Source organism: Lissotriton helveticus, chromosome 1_2 (genome assembly GCF_964261635.1).
Source record: "Lissotriton helveticus chromosome 1_2, aLisHel1.1, whole genome shotgun sequence".
In the NCBI taxonomy this organism is placed as follows: domain Eukaryota; kingdom Metazoa; phylum Chordata; class Amphibia; order Caudata; family Salamandridae; genus Lissotriton; species Lissotriton helveticus.
The window spans coordinates 325,662,154-325,687,318 of record NC_136058.1 but is presented as its reverse complement, the minus strand read 5'-3'; the positions used below and the strand labels follow the sequence as shown (position 1 = coordinate 325,687,318).

Genomic DNA, 25,165 nt, shown 5'->3' with positions numbered 1-25,165 from the left:
TGCCAAGTTTTATACTCCATTTCTTCAGCGCAATACAAGAAAGCACAAAACAGTATAACGAAGTTATCAATTGGTTTCATAGTCCATTCCCTTTGTTTAGTGCTGTGAAAGGAAGAGCCGAATTCCAAAATTGATCAATGATGTTTCAGAAATTTCCCAAAGGGAATACCATGCCGAGTGTTAAAAACTGCATTTACTCACAGGCTTTGAGCAGGAAACACTGAAATGCTATTAAAGTGCAATATCCAAGGGAACACTGACTGTGTCAAAGATGATCCAAATAGAATTGATGAAAAGTCCCAATCACAAACAACAGAATCAAAATGGGGTGAGAGGACACCCGGATTTGAACCAGGGACCTCTTGATCTGCAGTCAACTTCTCTACCACTGAGCTATATCCCCAGCTTTTCAGTAAAATCAGAATGACAAAATATCAGTACATCATGAAAGAGTGTGAGGATCATACTAAGTTGTGCCAGAAAGTACAACCTTGAAACTGTGGAACAGGAGAATTAGTCCTTAATATTATTTATTAAAGGAAAACTGGATCATTTAAAAAACAGATTTATTTGTTTCATTGTTATTTTATTTGAATAGGCAGTGGTACATAGGACCGATGCCTCTACATACAATGATTGTTTTGAAACATTCTTAAAGGGGAAGAGGTTTTTACGGGACACCTTATCATTTGAGAATTGGTTACCACAATCACGGAGATGATGATGAAGTATGATTGTTTTGGGCCAAATTATGGTGGAAAAACATTTCTACGTACCACTACAATTCGGTATTTGGAAGGTACACCCAAACACCCCTTTCGAATACCTTCCATTTAATACATCAGAAAAAGCCATTTTGCGTTTGCAAATGGCCTGATTCTTCAGATCAGCCTTCTTGCAACTGCACTGATAGTTCGTACATCTTGCACGTAGGCAGAGCTTTTCAGGAGAAATTAAATAGTTCCTACGTTGCACAAAAATGAAGTGCTTCAAACAAACACATACTTTGCATGCACAGAGAAGAGGTGGAATATATGTAAGACTGAAGACACAGGTGAAATGAGAAATAGATTGACTGCTTCGCTGTCAAGTTTTATACGCCATTTCTTCAGTGCAATACAAGAAAGCACCAAACAGTATAACAAAGTTGTCAATTGGTTTCATAGTCCATTCCCTTTGTTTAGTGCTGTGAAAGGAAAAGCCGAATTCCAAAATTGATCAATGATGTTTCAGAAATTTCCCAAAGGGAATAACAAGCCGACTGTTAAAACTACATTCACTCTCAGGTTTTGAGCAGGAAACACTGAAATGCTATTAAAGTGCAATATCCAAGGGAACACTGACTCTGTCAAAGATGATCCAAATAGAATTGATGAAAAGTCCCAATTACAAACAACAGAATCAAAATAAGGTGAGAGAACACCCGGATTTGAACCAGGGACCTATTGATCTGCAGTCAAATGCTCTACCACTGAGCTATATCCCCAGCTTTTCAGTAAAATCGGAATGACAAAATATCAGTACATCATGAAAGAGTGTTAGGATCATACTAAGTTGTGCCAGAAAGTACAACCTTGAAACTGTGGAACAGGAGAAGTAGTCCTTAATATTATTTATTAAACGAAAACTGGATCATTTAAAAAACAGATTTATTTGTTTCATTGTTATTTTATTTGAATAGGCAGTAGTACATAGGACCAATGCCTCTACATACAATGATTGTTTTGAAACATTCTTAAAGGGGAAGAGGTTTTTACGGGACACCTTATCATTTGAGGATTGGTTACCACAATCACTGAGATGGTGATGAAGTATGATTGTTTTGGGCCAAATTATGGTGGAAAAACATTTCTACGTACCACTACAATTCGGTATTTGGAAGGTACACCCAAACACCCCTTTAGAATACCTTCTATTTAATACATCAGAAAAAGCCATTTTGTGTTTGCAAATGGCCTGATTCTTCAGACCAGCCTTCTTGCAACTACAATTATAGTTCGTACATCTTGCACGTAGGCAGAGCTTTTAAGGAGAAATTAAATAGTTCCTACGTTGCACAAAAATGAAGTGCTTCAAACAAACACATACTTTGCATGCACAGAGAAGAGGAGGAATATATGTAAGACTGAAGACACAGGTGAAATGAGAAATAGTTGACTGCTTCGCTGCCAAGTTTTATACGCCATTTCTTCAGTGCAATACAAGAAAGCACCAAACAGTATAACAAAGTTGTCAATTGGTTTCATAGTCCATTCCCTTTGTTTAGTGCTGTGAAAGGAAGAGCCGAATTCCAAAATTGATCAATGATGTTTCAGAAATTTCCCAAAGGGAATAACAAGCCGAGTGTTAAAAACTGCATTTACTCACAGGTTTTGAGCAGGAAACACTGAAATGCTATTAAAGTGCAATATCCAAGGGAACACTGACTCTGTCAAAGATGATCCAAATGGAATTGATGAAAAGTCCCAATTACAAACAACAGAATCAAAATAGGGTGAAGGGCACCCGGATTTGAACCAGGGACCTCTTGATCTGAAGTCAAATGCTCTACCACTGAGCTATATCCCCAGCTTTTCAGTAAAATTAGAATGACAAAATATCAGTACATCATGAAAGAGTGTGAGGCTCATACTAAGTTGTGCCAGAAAGTACAACCTTGAAACTGTGGAACAGGAGAAGTAGTCCTTAATATTATTTATTAAAGGAAAACTGGATCATTTAAAAAACAGATTTATTTGTTTCATTGTTATTTTATTTGAATAGGCAGTGGTACATAGGACCAATGCCTCTACATACAATGATTGTTTTGAAACATTCTTAAAGGGGAAGAGGTTTTTACGGGACACCTTATCATTTGAGAATTGGTTACGACAATCACGGAGATGATGATGAAGTATGATTGTTTTGGGCCAAATTATGGTGGAAAAACATTTCTACGTACCACTACAATTCGGTATTTGGAAGGTACACCCAAACACCCCTTTCGAATACCTTCCATTTAATACATCAGAAAAAGCCATTTTGCGTTTGCAAATGGCCTGATTCTTCAGATCAGCCTTCTTGCAACTGCACTGATAGTTCGTACATCTTGCACGTAGGCAGAGCTTTTCAGGAGAAATTAAATAGTTCCTACGTTGCACAAAAATGAAGTGCTTCAAACAAACACATACTTTGCATGCACAGAGAAGAGGTGGAATATATGTAAGACTGAAGACACAGGTGAAATGAGAAATAGATTGACTGCTTCGCTGTCAAGTTTTATACGCCATTTCTTCAGTGCAATACAAGAAAGCACCAAACAGTATAACAAAGTTGTCAATTGGTTTCATAGTCCATTCCCTTTGTTTAGTGCTGTGAAAGGAAAAGCCGAATTCCAAAATTGATCAATGATGTTTCAGAAATTTCCCAAAGGGAATAACAAGCCGACTGTTAAAACTACATTCACTCTCAGGTTTTGAGCAGGAAACACTGAAATGCTATTAAAGTGCAATATCCAAGGGAACACTGACTCTGTCAAAGATGATCCAAATAGAATTGATGAAAAGTCCCAATTACAAACAACAGAATCAAAATAAGGTGAGAGAACACCCGGATTTGAACCAGGGACCTCTTGATCTGCAGTCAAATGCTCTACCACTGAGCTATATCCCCAGCTTTTCAGTAAAATCGGAATGACAAAATATCAGTACATCATGAAAGAGTGTTAGGATCATACTAAGTTGTGCCAGAAAGTACAACCTTGAAACTGTGGAACAGGAGAAGTAGTCCTTAATATTATTTATTAAACGAAAACTGGATCATTTAAAAAACAGATTTATTTGTTTCATTGTTATTTTATTTGAATAGGCAGTAGTACATAGGACCAATGCCTCTACATACAATGATTGTTTTGAAACATTCTTAAAGGGGAAGAGGTTTTTACGGGACACCTTATCATTTGAGGATTGGTTACCACAATCACTGAGATGGTGATGAAGTATGATTGTTTTGGGCCAAATTATGGTGGAAAAACATTTCTACGTACCACTACAATTCGGTATTTGGAAGGTACACCCAAACACCCCTTTAGAATACCTTCTATTTAATACATCAGAAAAAGCCATTTTGTGTTTGCAAATGGCCTGATTCTTCAGACCAGCCTTCTTGCAACTACAATTATAGTTCGTACATCTTGCACGTAGGCAGAGCTTTTAAGGAGAAATTAAATAGTTCCTACGTTGCACAAAAATGAAGTGCTTCAAACAAACACATACTTTGCATGCACAGAGAAGAGGAGGAATATATGTAAGACTGAAGACACAGGTGAAATGAGAAATAGTTGACTGCTTCGCTGCCAAGTTTTATACGCCATTTCTTCAGTGCAATACAAGAAAGCACCAAACAGTATAACAAAGTTGTCAATTGGTTTCATAGTCCATTCCCTTTGTTTAGTGCTGTGAAAGGAAGAGCCGAATTCCAAAATTGATCAATGATGTTTCAGAAATTTCCCAAAGGGAATAACAAGCCGAGTGTTAAAAACTGCATTTACTCACAGGTTTTGAGCAGGAAACACTGAAATGCTATTAAAGTGCAATATCCAAGGGAACACTGACTCTGTCAAAGATGATCCAAATGGAATTGATGAAAAGTCCCAATTACAAACAACAGAATCAAAATAGGGTGAAGGGCACCCGGATTTGAACCAGGGACCTCTTGATCTGAAGTCAAATGCTCTACCACTGAGCTATATCCCCAGCTTTTCAGTAAAATTAGAATGACAAAATATCAGTACATCATGAAAGAGTGTGAGGCTCATACTAAGTTGTGCCAGAAAGTACAACCTTGAAACTGTGGAACAGGAGAAGTAGTCCTTAATATTATTTATTGAAGGAAAACGGGATCATTTAAAAAACAGATTTATTTGTTTCATTGTTATTTTATTTGAATAGGCAGTGGTACATAGGACCAATGCCTCTACATACAATGATTGTTTTGAAACATTCTTAAAGGGGAAGAGGTTTTTACGGGACACCTTATCATTTGAGGATTGGTTACCACAATCACAGAGATGATGATGAAGTATGATTGTTTTGAGCCAAATTATGGTGGAAAAACATTTCTACGTACCACTACAATTCGGTATTTGGAAGGTACACCCAAACACCCCTTTCGAATACCTTCCATTTAATACATCAGAAAAGGCCATTTTGCGTTTGCAAATGGCCTGATTCTTCAGACCAGCCTTCTTGCAACTGCAATGATAGTTCGTACATCTTGCACGTAGGCAGAGCTTTTAAGGAGAAATTAAATAGTTCCTACGTTGCACAAAAATGAAGTGCTTCAAACAAACACATACTTTGCATGCACAGAGAAGAGGTGGAATATATGTAAGACTGAAGACACAGGTGAAATGAGAAATAGTTGACTGCTTCGCTGCCAAGTTTTATACGCCATTTCTTCAGTGCAATACAAGAAAGCACCAAACAGTATAACAAAGTTGTCAATTGGTTTCATAGTCCATTCCCTTTGTTTAGTGCTGTGAAAGGAAGAGCCGAATTCCAAAATTGATCAATGATGTTTCAGAAATTTCCCAAAGGGAATAACAAGCCGAGTGTTAAAAACTGCATTTACTCACAGGTTTTGAGCAGGAAACACTGAAATGCTATTAAAGTGCAATATCCAAGGGAACACTGACTCTGTTAAAGATGATCCAAATGGAATTGATGAAAAGTCCCAATTACAAACAACAGAATCAAAACAAGGTGAGGGGACACCAGGATTTGAACCAGGGACCTCTCGATCTGCAGTCAAATGCTCTACCACTGAGCTATATCCCCAGCTTCACAGTACAATCAGAATGACAAAATATCAGTACATCATGAAAGAGTGAGAGGATCATACTAAGTTGTTCCGGAAAGTACAACCTTGAAACTGTGGAACAGGAGAAGTAGTCCTTAATATTATTTATTAAAGGAACACTGGATCATTTAAAAAACAGATATTTGTTTCATTGTTATTTTATTTGAATAGGCAGTGGTACATAGGACCAATGCCTCTACATCCAATGATTGTTTTGAAACATTCTTAAAGGTGAAGAGGTTTTTACGGGACACCTTATCATTTGAGGATTGGTTACCACAATCACTGAGATGGTGATGAAGTATGATTGTTTTGGGCCAAATTATGGTGGAAAAACATTTCTACGTACCACTACAATTCAATATTTGGAAGGTACACCCAAACACCCCTTTCGAATACCTTCCATTTAATACATCAGAAAAAGCCATTTTGCGTTTGCAAATGGCCTGATTCTTCAGACCAGCCTTCTTGCAACTGCAATGATAGTTCGTACATCTTGCACGTAGGCATAGCTTTTAAGGAAAAATTAAATAGTTCCTACGTTGCACAAAAATGAAGTGCTTCAAACAAACACATACTTTGCATGCACAGAGAAGAGGTGGAATATATGTAAGACTGAAGACACAGGTGAAATGAGAAATAGATTGACTGCTTCGCTGCCAAGTTTTATACGCCATTTCTTCAGTGCAATACAAGAAAGCACCAAACAGTATAACAAAGTTGTCAATTGGTTTCATAGTCCATTCCCTTTGTTTAGTGCTGTGAAAGGAAGAGCCGAATTCCAAAATTGATCAATGATGTTTCAGAAATTTCCCAAAGGGAATACCAAGCCGAGTGTTAAAAACTGCATTTACTCACAGGTTTTGAGCAGGAATCACTGAAATGCTATTAAAGTGCAATATCCAAGGGAACACTGACTCTGTCAAAGATGATCCACATGGAATTGATGGAAAGTCCAATTACAAACAACAGAATCAAAATAGGGTGAGGGGACACGAGAATTTGAACCAGGAACCTCTTGATCTGCAGTCATATGCTCTACCACTGAGCTATATCCCCAGCTTTACAGTACAATCAGAATGACAAAATATCAGTACATCATGAAAGAGTGAGAGGATCATACTAAGTTATTCCGGAAAGTACAACCTTGAAACTGTGGAACAGGAGAAGTAGTCCTTAATATTATTTATTAAAGGAAAACTGGATTATTTAAAAAACAGATATTTGTATCGTTGTTATTTTATTTGAATAGGCAGTGGTACATAGGACCAATGCCTCTACATACAATGATTGTTTTGAAACATTCTTAAAGGGGAAGAGGTTTTTACGGGACACCTTATCATTTGAGGATTGGTTACCACAATCACTGAGATGGTGATGAAGTATGATTGTTTTGGGCCAAATTATGGTGGAAAAACATTTCTACGTACCACTACAATTCGGTATTTGGAAGGTACACCCAAACACCCCTTTCGAATACCTTCCATTTAATACATCAGAAAAAGCCATTTTGCGTTTGCAAATGGCCTGATTCTTCAGACCAGCCTTCTTGCAACTGCAAGGATAGTTCGTACATCTTGCACGTAGGCAGAGCTTTTAAGGAGAAATTAAATAGTTCCTACGTTGCACAAAAATGAAGTGCTTCAAACAAACACATACTTTGCATGCACAGAGAAGAGGTGGAATATATGTAAGACTGAAGACACAGGTGAAATGAGAAATAGATTGACTGCTTTGCTGTCAAGTTTTATACGCCATTTCTTCAGTGCAATACAAGAAAGCACCAAACAGTGTAACAAAATTGTCAATTGGTTTCATAGTCCATTCCCTTTGTTTAGTGCTGTGAAAGGAAGAGCCGAATTCCAAAATTGATCAATGATGTTTCAGAAATTTCCCAAAGGGAATAACAAGCCGACTGTTAAAAACTACATTCACTCTCAGGTTTTGAGCAGGAAACACTGAAATGCTATTAAAGTGCAATATCCAAGGGAACACTGACTCTGTCAAAGATGATCCAAATAGAATTGATGAAAAGTCCCAATTACAAACAACAGAATCAAAATAGGGTGAGAGGACACCCGGATTTGAACCAGGGACCTCTTGATTTGCAGTCAAATGCTCTACCACTGAGCTACATCCCCAGCTTTTCAGTAAAATCAGAATGACAAAATATCAGTACATCATGAAAGAATGTTAGGATCATACTAAGTTGTGCCAGAAAGTACAACCTTGAAACTGTGGAACAGGAAAAGTAGTCCTTAATAATATTTATTAAAGGAAAACTGGATCATTTAAAAAACAGATTTATTTGTTTCATTGTTATTTTATTTGAATAGGCAGTGGTACATAGGACCAATGCCTCTACATACAATGATTGTTTTGAAACATTCTTAAAGGGGAAGAGGTTTTTACGGGACACCTTATCATTTGAGGATTGGTTACCACAATCACGGAGATGATGATGAAGTATGATTGTTTTGGGCCAAATTAAGGTGGTAAAACATTTCTACGTACCACTACAATTCGGTATTTGGAAGGTACACCCAAACACCCCTTTCGAATACCTTCCATTTAATACATCAGAAAAAGCCATTTTGCGTTTGCAAATGGCCTGATTCTTTAGACCAGCCTTCTTGCAACTGCAATGATAGTTCGTACATCTTGCACGTAGGCAGAGCTTTTAAGGAGAAATTAAATAATTCCTATGTTGCACAAAAATGAAGTGCTTCAAACAAACACATACTTTGCATGCACAGAGAAGAGGTGGAATATATGTAAGACTGAAGACACAGGTGAAATGAGAAATAGATTGACTGCTTCGCTGCCAAGTTTTATACGCCATTTCTTCAGCGCAATACAAAAAGCACCAAACAGTATGACGAAGTTGTCAATTGGTTTCATAGTCCATTCCCTTTGTTTAGTGCTGTGAAAGGAAGAGCCGAATTCCAAAATTGATCAATGATGTTTCAGAAATTTCCCAAAGGGAATACCAAGCCGAGTGTTAAAAACTGCATTTACTCACAGGCTTTGAGCAGGAAACAAAGAAATGCTAGTAAAGTGCAATATCCAAGGGAACACTGACTCTGTCAAAGATGATCCAAATGGAATTGATGGAAAGTCCAAATTACAAACAACAGAATCAAAATAAGGTGAGGGGACACCAGGATTTGAACCAGGGACCTCTTGATCTGCAGTCAAATGCTCTACCACTGAGCTATATCCCCAGCTTTCCAATACAATCAGAATACAAAATATCAGTACATCATGAAAGAGTGAGAGGATCATACTAAGTTGTTCCGTAAAGTACAACCTTGAAACTGTGGAACAGGAGAAGTAGTCCTTAATATTATTTATTAAAGGAAAAGTGGATCATTTAAAAAACAGATGTATTTGTTTCATTGTTATTTTATTTGAATAGGCAGTGGTACATAGGACCAATGCCTCTACATACAATGATTGTTTTGAAACATTCTTAAAGGGGAAGAGGTTTTTACGGGACACCTTATCATTTGAGGATTGGTTACCACAATCACGGAGATGATGATGAAGTATGATTGTTTTGGGCCAAATTAAGGTGGAAAAACATTTCTACATACCACTACAATTCGGTATTTGGAAGGTACACCCAAACACCCCTTTCGAATACCTTCCATTTAATACATCAGAAAAAGCAATTTTGCGTTTGCAAATAGCCTGATTCTTTAGACCAGCCTTCTTGCAACTGCAATGATAGTTCGTACATCTTGCACGTAGGCAGAGCTTTTAAGGAGAAATTAAATAGTTCCTACGTTGCACAAAAATGAAGTGCTTCAAACAAACACATACTTTGCATGCACAGAGAAGAGGTGGAATATATGTAAGACTGAAGACACAGGTGAAATGAGAAATAGATTGACTGCTTCGCTGCCAAGTTTTATACGCCATTTCTTCAGCGCAATACAAAAAGCACCAAACAGTATGACGAAGTTGTCAATTGGTTTCATAGTCCATTCCCTTTGTTTAGTGCTGTGAAAGGAAGAGCCGAATTCCAAAATTGATCAATGATGTTTCAGAAATTTCCCAAAGGGAATACCAAGCCGAGTGTTAAAAACTGCATTTACTCACAGGCTTTGAGCAGGAAACACAGAAATGCTAGTAAAGTGCAATATCCAAGGGAACACTGACTCTGTCAAAGATGATCCAAATGGAATTGATGGAAAGTCCCAATTACAAACAACAGAATCAAAATAAGGTGAGGGGACACCAGGATTTGAACCAGGGACCTCTCGATCTGCAGTCAAATGCTCTACCACTGAGCTATATCCCCAGCTTTTCAATACAATCAGAATGACAAAATATCAGTACATCATGAAAGAGTGAGAGGATCATACTAAGTTGTTCCGGAAAGTACAACCTTGAAACTGGGGAACAGGAGAAGTAGTCCTTAATATTATTTACTAAAGGAAAACTGGATCATTTAAAAAACAGATATTTGTTTCATTGTTATTTTATTTGAATAGGCAGTGGTACATAGGAACAATGCCTCTACATACAATGATTGTTTTGAAACATTCTTAAAGGGGAAGAGGTTTTTACGGGACACCTTATCATTTGAGGATTGGTTACCACAATCACTGAGATGGTGATGAAGTATGATTGTTTTGGTCCAAATTATGGTGGAAAAACATTTCTACGTACCACTACAATTCAGTATTTGGAAGGTACACCCAAACACCCCTTTCGAATACCTTCCATTTAATACATCAGAAAAAGCCATTTTGCGTTTGCAAATGGCCTGATTCTTCAGACCAGCCTTCTTGCAACTGCAATGATAGTTCGTACATCTTGCACGTAGGCATAGCTTTTAAGGAAAAATTAAATAGTTCCTACGTTGCACAAAAATGAAGTGCTTCAAACAAACACATACTTTGCATGCACAGAGAAGAGGTGGAATATATGTAAGACTGAAGACACAGGTGAAATGAGAAATAGATTGACTGCTTCGCTTCCAAGTTTTATACGTCATTTCTTCAGTGCAATACAAGAAAGCACCAAACAGTATAACAAAGTTGTCAATTGGTTTCATAGTCCATTCCCTTTGTTTAGTGCTGTGAAAGGAAGAGCCGAATTCCAAAATTGATCAATGATGTTTCAGAAATTTCCCAAAGGGAATAACAAGCCGACTGTTAAAAACTACATTCACTCTCAGGTTTTGAGCAGGAAACACTGAAATGCTATTAAAGTGCAATATCCAAGGGAACACTGACTCTGTCAAAGATGATCCAAATAGAATTGATGAAAAGTCCCAATTACAAACAACAGAATCAAAATAGGGTGAGAGGACACCCGGATTTGAACCAGGGACCTCTTGATCTGCAGTCAAATGCTCTACCACTGAGCTATATCCCCAGCTTTTGAGCAAAATCAGAATGACAAAATATCAGTACATCATGTAAGAGTGTTAGGATCATACTAAGTTGTGCCAGAAAGTACAACCTTGAAACTGTGGAACAGGAGAAGTAGTCCTTAATATTATTTATTAAAGGAAAACTGGATCATTTAAAAAACAGATTTATTTGTTTCATTGTTATTTTATTTGAATAGGCAGTGGTACATAGGACCAATGCCTCTACATACAATGATTGTTTTGAAACATTCTTAAAGGGGAAGAGGTTTTTACGGGACACCTTATCATTTGAGGATTGGTTACCACAATCACTGAGATGGTGATGAAGTATGATTGTTTTGGGCCAAATTATGGTGGAAAAACATTTCTACGTACCACTACAATTCGGTATTTGGAAGGTACACCCAAACACCCCTTTAGAATACCTTCTATTTCATACATCAGAAAAAACCATTTTGTGTTTGCAAATGGCCTGATTCTTCAGACCAGCCTTCTTGCAACTACAATGATAGTTCGTACATCTTGCACGTAGGCAGAGCTTTTAAGGAGAAATTAAATAGTTCCTACGTTGCACAAAAATGAAGTGCTTCAAACAAACACATACTTTGCATGCACAGAGAAGAGGTGGAATATATGTAAGACTGAAGACACAGGTGAAATGAGAAATAGTTGACTGCTTCGCTGCCAAGTTTTATACGCCATTTCTTCAGTGCAATACAAGAAAGCACCAAACAGTATAACAAAGTTGTCAATTGGTTTCATAGTCCATTCCCTTTGTTTAGTGCTGTGAAAGGTAGAGCCGAATTCCAAAATTGATCAATGATGTTTCAGAAATTTCCCAAAGGGAATAACAAGCCGAGTGTTAAAAACTGCATTTACTCACAGGTTTTGAGCAGGAAACACTGAAATGCTATTAAAGTGCAATATCCAAGGGAACACTGACTCTGTTAAAGATGATCCAAATGGAATTGATGAAAAGTCCCAATTAGAAACAACAGAATCAAAATAGGGTGAGTGGACACCCGGATTTGAACCAGGGACCTCTTGATCTGCAGTCAAATGCTCTACCACTGAGCTATATCCCCAGCTTTTCAGTAAAATCAGAATGACAAAATATCAGTACATCATGAAAGAGTGTGAGGATCATACTAAGTTGTGCAAGAAAGTACAACCTTGAAACTGTGGAACAGGAGAAGTAGTCCTTAATATTATTTATTAAAGGAAAACTGGATCATTTAAAAAACAGATGTATTTGTTTCATTGTTATTTTATTTGAATAGGCAGTGGTACATAGGACCAATGCCTCTACATACAATGATTGTTTTGAAACATTCTTAAAGGGGAAGAGGTTTTTAGGGGAAACCTTATCATTTGAGGATTGGTTACCACAATCACGGAGATGATGATGAAGTATGATTGTTTTGGGCCAAATTAAGGTGGAAAAACATTTCTACGTACCACTACAATTCGGTATTTGGAAGGTACACCCAAACACCCCTTTCGAATACCTTCCATTTAATACATCAGAAAAAGCCATTTTGCGTTTGCAAATAGCCTGATTCTTTAGACCAGCCTTCTTGCAACTGCAATGATAGTTCGTACATCTTGCACGTAGGCAGAGCTTTTAAGGAGAAATTAAATAGTTCCTACGTTGCACAAAAATGAAGTGCTTCAAACAAACACATACTTTGCATGCACAGAGAAGAGGTGGAATATATGTAAGACTGAAGACACAGGTGAAATGAGAAATAGATTGACTGCTTCGCTGCCAAGTTTTATACGCCATTTCTTCAGCGCAATACAAAAAGCACCAAACAGTATGACGAAGTTGTCAATTGGTTTCATAGTCCATTCCCTTTGTTTAGTGCTGTGAAAGGAAGAGCCGAATTCCAAAATTGATCAATGATGTTTCAGAAATTTCCCAAAGGGAATACCAAGCCGAGTGTTAAAAACTGCATTTACTCACAGGCTTTGAGCAGGAAACACAGAAATGCTAGTAAAGTGCAATATCCAAGGGAACACTGACTCTGTCAAAGATGATCCAAATGGAATTGATGGAAAGTCCCAATTACAAACAACAGAATCAAAATAAGGTGAGGGGACACCAGGATTTGAACCAGGGACCTCTCGATCTGCAGTCAAATGCTCTACCACTGAGCTATATCCCCAGCTTTACAATACAATCAGAATGACAAAATATCAGTACATCATGAAAGAGTGAGAGGATCATACTAAGTTGTTCCGGAAAGTACAACCTTGAAACTGTGGAACAGGAGAAGTAGTCCTTAATATTATTTATTAAAGGAAAACTGGATCATTTAAAAAACAGATATTTGTTTCATTGTTATTTTATTTGAATAGGCAGTGGTACATAGGACCAATGCCTCTACATACAATGATTGTTTTGAAACATTCTTAAAGGGGAAGAGGTTTTTACGGGACACCTTATCATTTGAGGATTGGTTACCACAATCACTGAGATGGTGATGAAGTATGATTGTTTTGGTCCAAATTATGGTGGAAAAACATTTCTACGTACCACTACAATTCAGTATTTGGAAGGTACACCCAAACACCCCTTTCGAATACCTTCCATTTAATACATCAGATAAAGCCATTTTGCGTTTGCAAATGGCCTGATTCTTCAGACCAGCCTTCTTGCAACTGCAATGATAGTTCGTACATCTTGCACGTAGGCATAGCTTTTAAGGAAAAATTAAATAGTTCCTACGTTGCACAAAAATGAAGTGCTTCAAACAAACACATACTTTGCATGCACAGAGAAGAGGTGGAATATATGTAAGACTGAAGACACAGGTGAAATGAGAAATAGATTGACTGCTTCGCTTCCAAGTTTTATACGCCATTTCTTCAGTGCAATACAAGAAAGCACCAAACAGTATAACAAAGTTGTCAATTGGTTTCATAGTCCATTCCCTTTGTTTAGTGCTGTGAAAGGAAGAGCCGAATTCCAAAATTGATCAATGATGTTTCAGAAATTTCCCAAAGGGAATAACAAGCCGATTGTTAAAAACTACATTCACTCTCAGGTTTTGAGCAGGAAACACTGAAATGCTATTAAAGTGCAATATCCAAGGGAACACTGACTCTGTCAAAGATGATCCAAATAGAATTGATGAAAAGTCCCAATTACAAACAACAGAATCAAAATAGGGTGAGAGGACACCCGGATTTGAACCAAGGACCTCTTGATCTGCAGTCAAATGCTCTACCACTGAGCTATATCCCCAGCTTTTCAGTAAAATCAGAATGACAAAATATCAGTACATCATGAAAGAGTGTTAGGATCATACTAAGTTGTGCCAGAAAGTACAACCTTGAAACTGTGGAACAGGAGAAGTAGTCCTTAATATTATTTATTAAAGGAAAACTGGATCATTTAAAAAACAGATTTATTTGTTTCATTGTTATTTTATTTGAATAGGCAGTGGTACATAGGACCAATGCCTCTACATACAATGATTGTTTTGAAACATTCATAAAGGGGAAGAGGTTTTTACGGGACACCTTATCATTTGAGGATTGGTTACCACAATCACTGAGATGGTGATGAAGTATGATTGTTTTGGGCCAAATTATGGTGGAAAAACATTTCTACGTACCACTACAATTCGGTATTTGGAAGGTACACCCAAACACCCCTTTAGAATACCTTCTATTTAATACATCAGAAAAAGCCATTTTGTGTTTGCAAATGGCCTGATTCTTCAGACCAGCCTTCTTGCAACTACAATGATAGTTCGTACATCTTGCACGTAGGCAGAGCTTTTAAGGAGAAATTAAATAGTTCCTACGTTGCACAAAAATGAAGTGCTTCAAACAAACACATACTTTGCATGCACAGAGAAGAGGTGGAATATATGTAAGACTGAAGACACAGGTGAAATGAGAAATAGTTGACTGCTTCGCTGCCAAGTTTTATACGCCATTTCTTCAGTGCAATACAAGAAAGCACCAAACAGTATAACAAAGTTGTCAATTGGTTTCATAGTCCATTCCCTTTGTTTAGTGCTGTGAAAGGTAGAGCCGAATTCCAAAATTGATCAATGATGTTTCAGAAATTTCCCAAAGGGAATAACAAGCCGAGTGTTAAAAACTGCATTTACTCACAGGTTTTGAGCAGGAAACACTGAAATGCTATTAAAGTGCAATATCCAAGGGAACACTGACTCTGTTAAAGATGATCCAAATGGAATTCATGAAAAGTCCCAATTAGAAACAACAGAATCAAAATAGGGTGAGGGGACACCCGGATTTGAACCAGGGACCTCTTGATCTGCAGTCAAATGCTCTACCACTGAGCTATATCCCCAGCTTTTCAGTAAAATCAGAATGACAAATTATCAGTACATCATGAAAGAGTGTGAGGATCATACTAAGTTGTGCAAGAAAGTACAACCTTGAAACTGTGGAACAGGAGAAGTAGTCCTTAATATTATTTATTAAAGGAAAACTGGATCATTTAAAAAACAGATGTATTTGTTTCATTGTTATTTTATTTGAATAGGCAGTGGTACATAGGACCAATGCATCTACATACAATGATTGTTTTGAAACATTCTTAAAGGGGAAGAGGTTTTTACGGGACACCTTATCATTTGAGGATTGGTTACCACAATCATGGAGATGATGATGAAGTATGATTGTTTTGGGCCAAATTAAGGTGGAAAAACATTTCTACGTACCACTACAATTCGGTATTTGGAAGGTACACCCAAACACCCCTTTCGAATACCTTCCATTTGATACATCAGAAAAAGCCATTTTGCGTTTGCAAATGGCCTGATTCTTTAGACCAGCCTTCTTGCAACTGCAATGATAGTTCGTACATCTTGCACGTAGGCAGAGCTGTTAAGGAGAAATTAAATAGTTCCTATGTTGCACAAAAATGAAGTGCTTCAAACAAACACATACTTTGCATGCACAGAGAAGAGGTGGAATATATGTAAGACTGAAGACACAGGTGAAATGAGAAATAGATTGACTGCTTCGCTGCCAAGTTTTATACGCCATTTCTTCAGCGCAATACAAAAAGCACCAAACAGTATGACGAAGTTGTCAATTGGTTTCATAGTCCATTCCCTTTGTTTAGTGCTGTGAAAGGAAGAGCCGAATTCCAAAATTGATCAATGATGTTTCAGAAATTTCCCAAAGGGAATACCAAGCCGAGTGTTAAAAACTGCATTTACTCACAGGCTTTGAGAAGGAAACACAGAAATGCTAGTAAAGTGCAATATCCAAGGGAACACTGACTCTGTCAAAGATGATCCAAATGGAATTGATGGAAAGTCCCAATTACAAACAACAGAATCAAAATAAGGTGAGGGGACACCAGGATTTGAACCAGGGACCTCTCGATCTGCAGTCAAATGCTCTACCACTGAGCTATATCCCCAGATTTACAATACAATCAGAATGACAAAATATCAGTACATCATGAAAGAGTGAGAGGATCATACTAAGTTGTTCCGGAAAGTACAACCTTGAAACTGTGGAACAGGAGAAGTAGTCCTTAATATTATTTATTAAAGGAAAACTGGATCATTTAAAAAACAGATATTTGTTTCATTGTTATTTTATTTGAATAGGCAGTGGTACATAGGACCAATGCCTCTACATACAATGATTGTTTTGAAACATTCTTAAAGGGGAAGAGGTTTTTACGGGACACCTTATCATTTGAGGATTGGTTACCACAATCACTGAGATGGTGATGAAGTATGATTGTTTTGGTCCAAATTATGGTGGAAAAACATTTCTACGTACCACTACAATTCAGTATATGGAAGGTACACCCAAACACCCCTTTCGAATACCTTCCATTTAATACATCAGAAAAAGCCATTTTGCGTTTGCAAATGGCCTGATTCTTCAGACCAGCCTTCTTGCAACTGCAATGATAGTTCGTACATCTTGCACGTAGGCATAGCTTTTAAGGAAAAATTAAATAGTTCCTACGTTGCACAAAAATGAAGTGCTTCAAACAAACACATACTTTGCATGCACAGAGAAGAGGTGCAATATATGTAAGACTGAAGACACAGGTGAAATGAGAAATAGATTGACTGCTTCGCTTCCAAGTTTTATACGCCATTTCTTCAGTGCAATACTAGAAAGCACCAAACAGTATAACAAAGTTGTCAATTGGTTTCATAGTCCATTCCCTTTGTTTAGTGCTGTGAAAGGAAGAGCCGAATTCCAAAATTGATCAATGATGTTTCAGAAATTTCCCAAAGGGAATACCAAGCCGAGTGTTAAAAACTGCATTTACTCACAGGCTTTGAGAAGGAAACACAGAAATGCTAGTAAAGTGCAATATCCAAGGGAACACTGACTCTGTCAAAGATGATCCAAATGGAATTGATGGAAAGTCCCAATTACAAACAACAGAATCAAAATAAGGTGAGGGGACACCAGGATTTGAACCAGGGACCTCTCGATCTGCAGTCAAATGCTCTACCACTGAGCTATATCTCCAGATTTACAATACAATCAGAATGACAAAATATCAGTACATCATGAAAGAGTGAGAGGATCATACTAAGTTGTTCCGGAAAGTACAACCTTGAAACTGTGGAACAGGAGAAGTAGTCCTTAATATTATTTATTAAAGGAAAACTGGATCATTTAAAAAACAGATATTTGTTTCATTGTTATTTTATTTGAATAGGCAGTGGTACATAGGACCAATGCCTCTACATACAATGATTGTTTTGAAACATTCTTAAAGGGGAAGAGGTTTTTACGGGACACCTTATCATTTGAGGATTGGTTACCACAATCACTGAGATGGTGATGAAGTATGATTGTTTTGGTCCAAATTATGGTGGAAAAACATTTCTACGTACCACTACAATTCAGTATTTGGAAGGTACACCCAAACACCCCTTTCGAATACCTTCCATTTAATACATCAGAAAAAGCCATTTTGCGTTTGCAAATGGCCTGATTCTTCAGACCAGCCTTCTTGCAACTGCAATGATAGTTCGTACATCTTGCACGTAGGCATAGCTTTTAAGGAAAAATTAAATAGTTCCTACGTTGCACAAAAATGAAGTGCTTCAAACAAACACATACTTTGCATGCACAGAGAAGAGGTGCAATATATGTAAGACTGAAGACACAGGTGAAATGAGAAATAGATTGACTGCTTCGCTTCCAAGTTTTATACGCCATTTCTTCAGTGCAATACTAGAAAGCACCAAACAGTATAACAAAGTTGTCAATTGGTTTCATAGTCCATTCCCTTTGTTTAGTGCTGTGAAAGGAAGAGCCGAATTCCAAAATTGATCAATAATGTTTCAGAAATTTCCCAAAGGGAATAACAAGCCGACTGTTAAAAACTACATTCACTCTCAGGTTTTGAGCAGGAAACACTGAAATGCTATTAAAGTGCAATATCCAAGGGAACACTGACTCTGTCAAAGATGATCCAAATAGAATTGATGAAAAGTCCCAATTGCAAACAACAGAATCAAAATAGGGTGAGAGGACACCCGGATTTGAACCAGGGACCTCTTGATCTGCAGTCAAATGCTCTACCACTGAGCTATATCCCCAGCTTTTCAGTAAAATCAGAATGACAAAATATCAGTACATCATGAAAGAGTGTTAGGATCATACTAAGTTGTGCCAGAAAGTACAACCTTGAAACTGTGGAACAGGAGAAGTAGTCCTTAATATTATTTATTAAAGGAAAACTGGTTCATTTAAAAAACAGATTTATTTGTTTCATTGGTATTTTATTTGAATAGGCAGTGGTACATAGGACCAATGCCTCTACATACAATGATTGTTTTGAAACATTCTTAAAGGGGAAGAGGTTTTTACGGGACACCTTATCATTTGAGGATTGGTTACCACAATCACTGAGATGGTGATGAAGTATGATTGTTTTGGGCCAAATTATGGTGGAAAAACATTTCTACGTACCACTACAATTCGGTATTTGGAAGGTACACCCAAACACCCCTAAAGAATACCTTCTATTTAATACATCAGAAAAAGCCATTTTGTGTTTGCAAAAGGCCTGATTCTTCAGACCAGCCTTCTTGCAACTACAATGATAGTTCGTACATCTTGCACGTAGGCAGAGCTTTTAAGGAGAAATTAAATAGTTCCTACGTTGCACAAAAATGAAGTGCTTCAAACAAACACATACTTTGCATGCACAGAGAAGAGGTGGAATATATGTAAGACTGAAGACACAGGTGAAATGAGAAATAGTTGACTGCTTCGCTGCCAAGTTTTATACGCCATTTCTTCAGTGCAATACAAGAAAGCACCAAACAGTATAACAAAGTTGTCAATTGGTTTCATAGTCCATTCCCTTTGTTTAGTGCTGTGAAAGGTAGAGCCGAATTCCAAAATTGATCAATGATGTTTCAGAAATTTCCCAAAGGGAATAACAAGCCGAGTGTTCAAAACTGCATTTACTCACAGGTTTTGAGCAGGAAACACTGAAATGCTATTAAAGTGCAATAACCAAGGGAACACTGACTCTGTTAAAGATGATCCAAATGGAATTCATGAAAAGTCCCAATTAGAAACAACAGAATCAAAATAGGGTGAGGGGACACCCGGATTTGAACCAGGGACCTCTTGATCTGCAGTCAAATGCTCTACCACTGAGCTATATCCCCAGCTTTTCAGTAAAATCAGAATGACAAAATATCAGTACATCATGAAAGAGTGTGAGGATCATACTAAGTTGTGCAAGAAAGTACAACCTTGAAACTGTGGAACAGGAGAAGTAGTCCTTAATATTATTTATTAAAGGAAAACTGGATCATTTAAAAAACAGATGTATTTGTTTCATTGTTATTTTATTTGAATAGGCAGTGGTACATAGGACCAATGCCTCTACATACAATGATTGTTTTGAAACATTCTTAAAGGGGAAGAGGTTTTTACGGGACACCTTATCATTTGAGGATTGGTTACCACAATCACGGAGATGATGATGAAGTATGATTGTTTTGGGCCAAATTAAGGTGGAAAAACATTTCTACGTACCACTACAATTCGGTATTTGGAAGGTACACCCAAACACCCCTTTCGAATACCTTCCATTTAATACATCAGAAAAAGCCATTTTGCGTTTGCAAATGGCCTGATTCTTTAGACCAGCCTTCTTGCAACTGCAATGATAGTTCGTACATCTTGCACGTAGGCAGAGCTTTTAAGGAGAAATTAAATAGTTCCTACGTTGCACAAAAATGAAGTGCTTCTAACAAACACATACTTTGCATGCACAGAGAAGAGGTGGAATATATGTAAGACTGAAGACACAGGTGAAATGAGAAATAGATTGACTGCTTCGCTGCCAAGTTTTATACGCCATTTCTTCAGCGCAATACAAAAAGCACCAAACAGTATGACGAAGTTGTCAATCGGTTTCATAGTCCATTCCCTTTGTTTAGTGCTGTGAAAGGAAGAGCCGAATTCCAAAATTGATCAATGATGTTTCAGAAATTTCCCAAAGGGAATACCAAGCCGAGTGTTAAAAACTGCATTTACTCACAGGCTTTGAGCAGGAAACACAGAAATGCTAGTAAAGTGCAATATCCAAGGGAACACTGACTCTGTCAAAGATGATCCAAATGGAATTGATGGAAAGTCCCAATTACAAACAACAGAATCAAAATAAGGTGAGGGGACACCAGGATTTGAACCAGGGACCTCTCGATCTGCAGTCAAATGCTCTACCACTGACCTATATCCCCAGCTTTACAATGCAATCAGAATGACAAAATATCAGTACATCATGAAAGAGTGAGAGGATCATACTAAGTTGTTCCGGAAAGTACAACCTTGAAACTGTGGAACAGGAGAAGTAGTCCTTAATATTATTTATTAAAGGAAAACTGGATCATTTAAAAAACAGATATTTGTTTCATTGTTATTTTATTTGAATAGGCAGTGGTACATAGGACCAATGCCTCTACATACAATGATTGTTTTGAAACATTCTTAAAGAGGAAGAGGTTTTTACGGGACACCTTATCATTTGAGGATTGGTTACCACAATCACTGAGATGGTGATGAAGTATGATTGTTTTGGTCCAAATTATGGTGGAAAAACATTTCTACGTACCACTACAATTCAGTATTTGGAAGGTACACCCAAACACCCCTTTCGAATACCTTCCATTTAATACATCAGAAAAAGCCATTTTGCGTTTGCAAATGGCCTGATTCTTCAGACCAGCCTTCTTGCAACTGCAATGATAGTTCGTACATCTTGCACGTAGGCATAGCTTTTAAGGAAAAATTAAATTGTTCCTACGTTGCACAAAAATGAAGTGCTTCAAACAAACACATACTTTGCATGCACAGAGAAGAGGTGGAATATATGTAAGACTGAAGACACAGGTGAAATGAGAAATAGATTGACTGCTTCGCTTCCAAGTTTTATACGCCATTTCTTCAGTGCAATACAAGAAAGCACCAAACAGTATAACAAAGTTGTCAATTGGTTTAATAGTCCATTCCCTTTGTTTAGTGCTCTGAAAGGAAGAGCCGAATTCCAAAATTGATCAATGATGTTTCAGAAATTTCCCAAAGGGAATAACAAGCCGAGTGTTAAAAACTGCATTTATTCACAGGTTTTGAGCAGGAAACACTGAAATGCTATTAAAGTGCAATATCCAAGGGAACACTGACTCTGCCAAAGATGATCCAAATGGAATTGATGAAAAGTCCCAATTACAAACAACAGAATCAAAATAGGGTGAGGGGACACCCGGATTTGAACCAGGGACTTCTTGATCTGCAGTCAAATGCTCTACCACTGAGCTATATCCCGAGCTTTTCAGTAAAATTAGAATGACAAAATATCAGTACATCATGAAAGAGTGTGAGGCTCATACTAAGTTGTGCCAGAAAGTACAACCTTGAAACTGTGGAACAGGAGAAGTAGTCCTTAATATTATTTATTAAAGGAAAACTGGATCATTTAAAAAACAGATATTTGTTTCATTGTTATTTTATTTGAATAGGCAGTGGTACATAGGACCAATGCCTCTACATACAATGATTGTTTTGAAACATTCTTAAAGGAGAAGAGGTTTTTACGGGACACCTTATCATTTGAGGATTGGTTACCACAATCACTGAGATGGTGATGAAGTATGATTGTTTTGGTCCAAATTATGGTGGAAAAACATTTCTACGTACCACTACAATTCAGTATTTGGAAGGTACACCCAAACACCCCTTTCGAATACCTTCCATTTAATACATCAGATAAAGCCATTTTGCGTTTGCAAATGGCCTGAGTCTTCAGACCAGCCTTCTTGCAACTGCAATGATAGTTCGTACATCTTGCACGTAGGCATAGCTTTTAAGGAAAAATTAAATAGTTCCTACGTTGCACAAAAATGAAGTGCTTCAAACAAACACATACTTTGCATGCACAGAGAAGAGGTGGAATATATGTAAGACTGAAGACACAGGTGAAATGAGAAATAGATTGACTGCTTCGCTTCCAAGTTTTATACGCCATTTCTTCAGTGCAATACAAGAAAGCACCAAACAGTATAACAAAGTTGTCAATTGGTTTCATAGTCCATTCCCTTTGTTTAGTGCTGTGAAAGGAAGAGCCGAATTCCAAAATTGATCAATGATGTTTCAGAAATTTCCCAAAGGGAATAACAAGCCGACTGTTAAAAACTACATTCACTCTCAGGTTTTGAGCAGGAAACACTGAAATGCTATTAAAGTGCAATATCCAAGGGAACACTGACTCTGTCAAAGATGATCCAAATAGAATTGATGAAAAGTCCCAATTACAAACAACAGAATCAAAATAGGGTGAGAGGACACCCGGATTTGAACCAAGGACCTCTTGATCTGCAGTCAAATGCTCTACCACTGAGCAATATCCCCAGCTTTTCAGTAAAATCAGAATGACAAAATATCAGTACATCATGAAAGAGTTTTAGGATCATACTAAGTTGTGCCAGAAAGTACAACCTTGAAACTGTGGAACAGGAGAAGTAGTCCTTAATATTATTTATTAAAGGAAAACTGGATCATTTAAAAAACAGATTTATTTGTTTCATTGGTATTTTATTTGAATAGGCAGTGGTACATAGGACCAATGCCTCTACATACAATGATTGTTTTGAAACATTCTTAAAGGGGAAGAGGTTTTTACGGGACACCTTATCATTTGAGGATTGGTTACCACAATCACTGAGATGGTGATGAAGTATGATTGTTTTGGGCCAAATTATGGTGGAAAAACATTTCTACGTACCACTACAATTCGGTATTTGGAAGGTACACCCAAACACCCCTTTAGAATACCTTCTATTTAATACATCAGAAAAAGCCATTTTGTGTTTGCAAATGGCCTGATTCTTCAGACCAGCCTTCTTGCAACTACAATGATAGTTTGTACATCTTGCACGTAGGCAGAGCTTTTAAGGAGAAATTAAATAGTTCCTACGTTGCACAAAAATGAAGTGCTTCAAACAAACACATACTTTGCATGCAAAGAGAAGAGGTGGAATATATGTAAGACTGAACACACAGGTGAAATGAGAAATAGTTGACTGCTTCGCTGCCAAGTTTTATACGCCATTTCTTCAGTGCAATACAAGAAAGCACCAAACAGTATAACAAAGTTGTCAATTGGTTTCATAGTCTATTCCCTTTGTTTAGTGCTGTGAAAGGTAGAGCCGAATTCCAAAATTGATCAATGATGTTTCAGAAATTTCCCAAAGGGAATAACAAGCCGAGTGTTAAAAACTGCATTTACTCACAGGTTTTGAGCAGGAAACACTGAAATGCTATTAAAGTGCAATATCCAAGGGAACACTGACTCTGTTAAAGATGATCCAAATGGAATTCATGAAAAGTCCCAATTAGAAACAACAGAATCAAAATAGGGTGAGGGGTCACCCGGATTTGAACCAGGGACCTCTTGATCTGCAGTCAAATGCTCTACCACTGAGCTATATCCCCAGCTTTTCAGTAAAATCAGAATGACAAAATATCAGTACATCATGAAAGAGTGTGAGGATCATACTAAGTTGTGCAAGAAAGTACAACCTTGAAACTGTGGAACAGGAGAAGTAGTCCTTAATATTATTTATTAAAGGAAAACTGGATCATTTAAAAAACAGATGTATTTGTTTCATTGTTATTTTATTTGAATAGGCAGTGGTACATAGGACCAATGCCTCTACATACAATGATTGTTTTGAAACATTCTTAAAGGGGAAGAGGTTTTTACGGGACACCTTATCATTTGAGGATTGGTTACCACAATCATGGAGATGATGATGAAGTATGATTGTTTTGGGCCAAATTAAGGTGGAAAAACATTTCTACGTACCACTACAATTCGGTATTTGGAAGGTACACCCAAACACCCCTTTCGAATACCTTCCATTTGATACATCAGAAAAAGCCATTTTGCGTTTGCAAATGGCCTGATTCTTTAGACCAGCCTTCTTGCAACTGCAATGATAGTTCGTACATCTTGCACGTAGGCAGAGCTGTTAAGGAGAAATTAAATAGTTCCTACGTTGCACAAAAATGAAGTGCTTCAAACAAACACATACTTTGCATGCACAGAGAAGAGGTGGAATATATGTAAGACTGAAGACACAGGTGAAATGAGAAATAGATTGACTGCTTCGCTGCCAAGTTTTATACGCCATTTCTTCAGCGCAATACAAAAAGCACCAAACAGTATGACGAAGTTGTCAATTGGTTTCATAGTCCATTCCCTTTGTTTAGTGCTGTGAAAGGAAGAGCCGAATTCCAAAATTGATCAATGATGTTTCAGAAATTTCCCAAAGGGAATACCAAGCCGAGTGTTAAAAACTGCATTTACTCACAGGCTTTGAGCAGGAAACACAGAAATGCTAGTAAAGTGCAATATCCAAGGGAACACTGACTCTGTCA

At 37.4% G+C, this 25,165-nt stretch overlaps 9 non-coding genes across 9 annotated transcripts; all 9 read right to left on the bottom strand.

The window, feature by feature from the left end:
- Positions 1–3,579: 3,579 nt before the first annotated feature.
- Positions 3,580–3,651, bottom strand: TRNAC-GCA (transfer RNA cysteine (anticodon GCA)). Its single transcript has one exon. It is a non-coding gene; the product is annotated as a tRNA-Cys (tRNA).
- Positions 3,652–7,907: 4,256 nt separating this feature from the next.
- TRNAC-GCA (transfer RNA cysteine (anticodon GCA)) lies at positions 7,908–7,979 on the bottom strand. Its single transcript has one exon. It is a non-coding gene; the product is annotated as a tRNA-Cys (tRNA).
- A 1,011-nt stretch (positions 7,980–8,990) lies between these two features.
- Positions 8,991–9,062, bottom strand: TRNAC-GCA (transfer RNA cysteine (anticodon GCA)). Its single transcript has one exon. It is a non-coding gene; the product is annotated as a tRNA-Cys (tRNA).
- Positions 9,063–11,154: 2,092 nt separating this feature from the next.
- Positions 11,155–11,226, bottom strand: TRNAC-GCA (transfer RNA cysteine (anticodon GCA)). Its single transcript has one exon. It is a non-coding gene; the product is annotated as a tRNA-Cys (tRNA).
- A 1,011-nt stretch (positions 11,227–12,237) lies between these two features.
- On the bottom strand, positions 12,238–12,309 carry TRNAC-GCA (transfer RNA cysteine (anticodon GCA)). The gene has a single exon. It is a non-coding gene; the product is annotated as a tRNA-Cys (tRNA).
- A 2,093-nt stretch (positions 12,310–14,402) lies between these two features.
- TRNAC-GCA (transfer RNA cysteine (anticodon GCA)) lies at positions 14,403–14,474 on the bottom strand. Its single transcript has one exon. It is a non-coding gene; the product is annotated as a tRNA-Cys (tRNA).
- Positions 14,475–15,485: 1,011 nt separating this feature from the next.
- Positions 15,486–15,557, bottom strand: TRNAC-GCA (transfer RNA cysteine (anticodon GCA)). The gene has a single exon. It is a non-coding gene; the product is annotated as a tRNA-Cys (tRNA).
- Positions 15,558–18,732: 3,175 nt separating this feature from the next.
- On the bottom strand, positions 18,733–18,804 carry TRNAC-GCA (transfer RNA cysteine (anticodon GCA)). Its single transcript has one exon. It is a non-coding gene; the product is annotated as a tRNA-Cys (tRNA).
- Positions 18,805–19,815: 1,011 nt separating this feature from the next.
- TRNAC-GCA (transfer RNA cysteine (anticodon GCA)) lies at positions 19,816–19,887 on the bottom strand. The gene has a single exon. It is a non-coding gene; the product is annotated as a tRNA-Cys (tRNA).
- Positions 19,888–25,165: the final 5,278 nt, after the last annotated feature.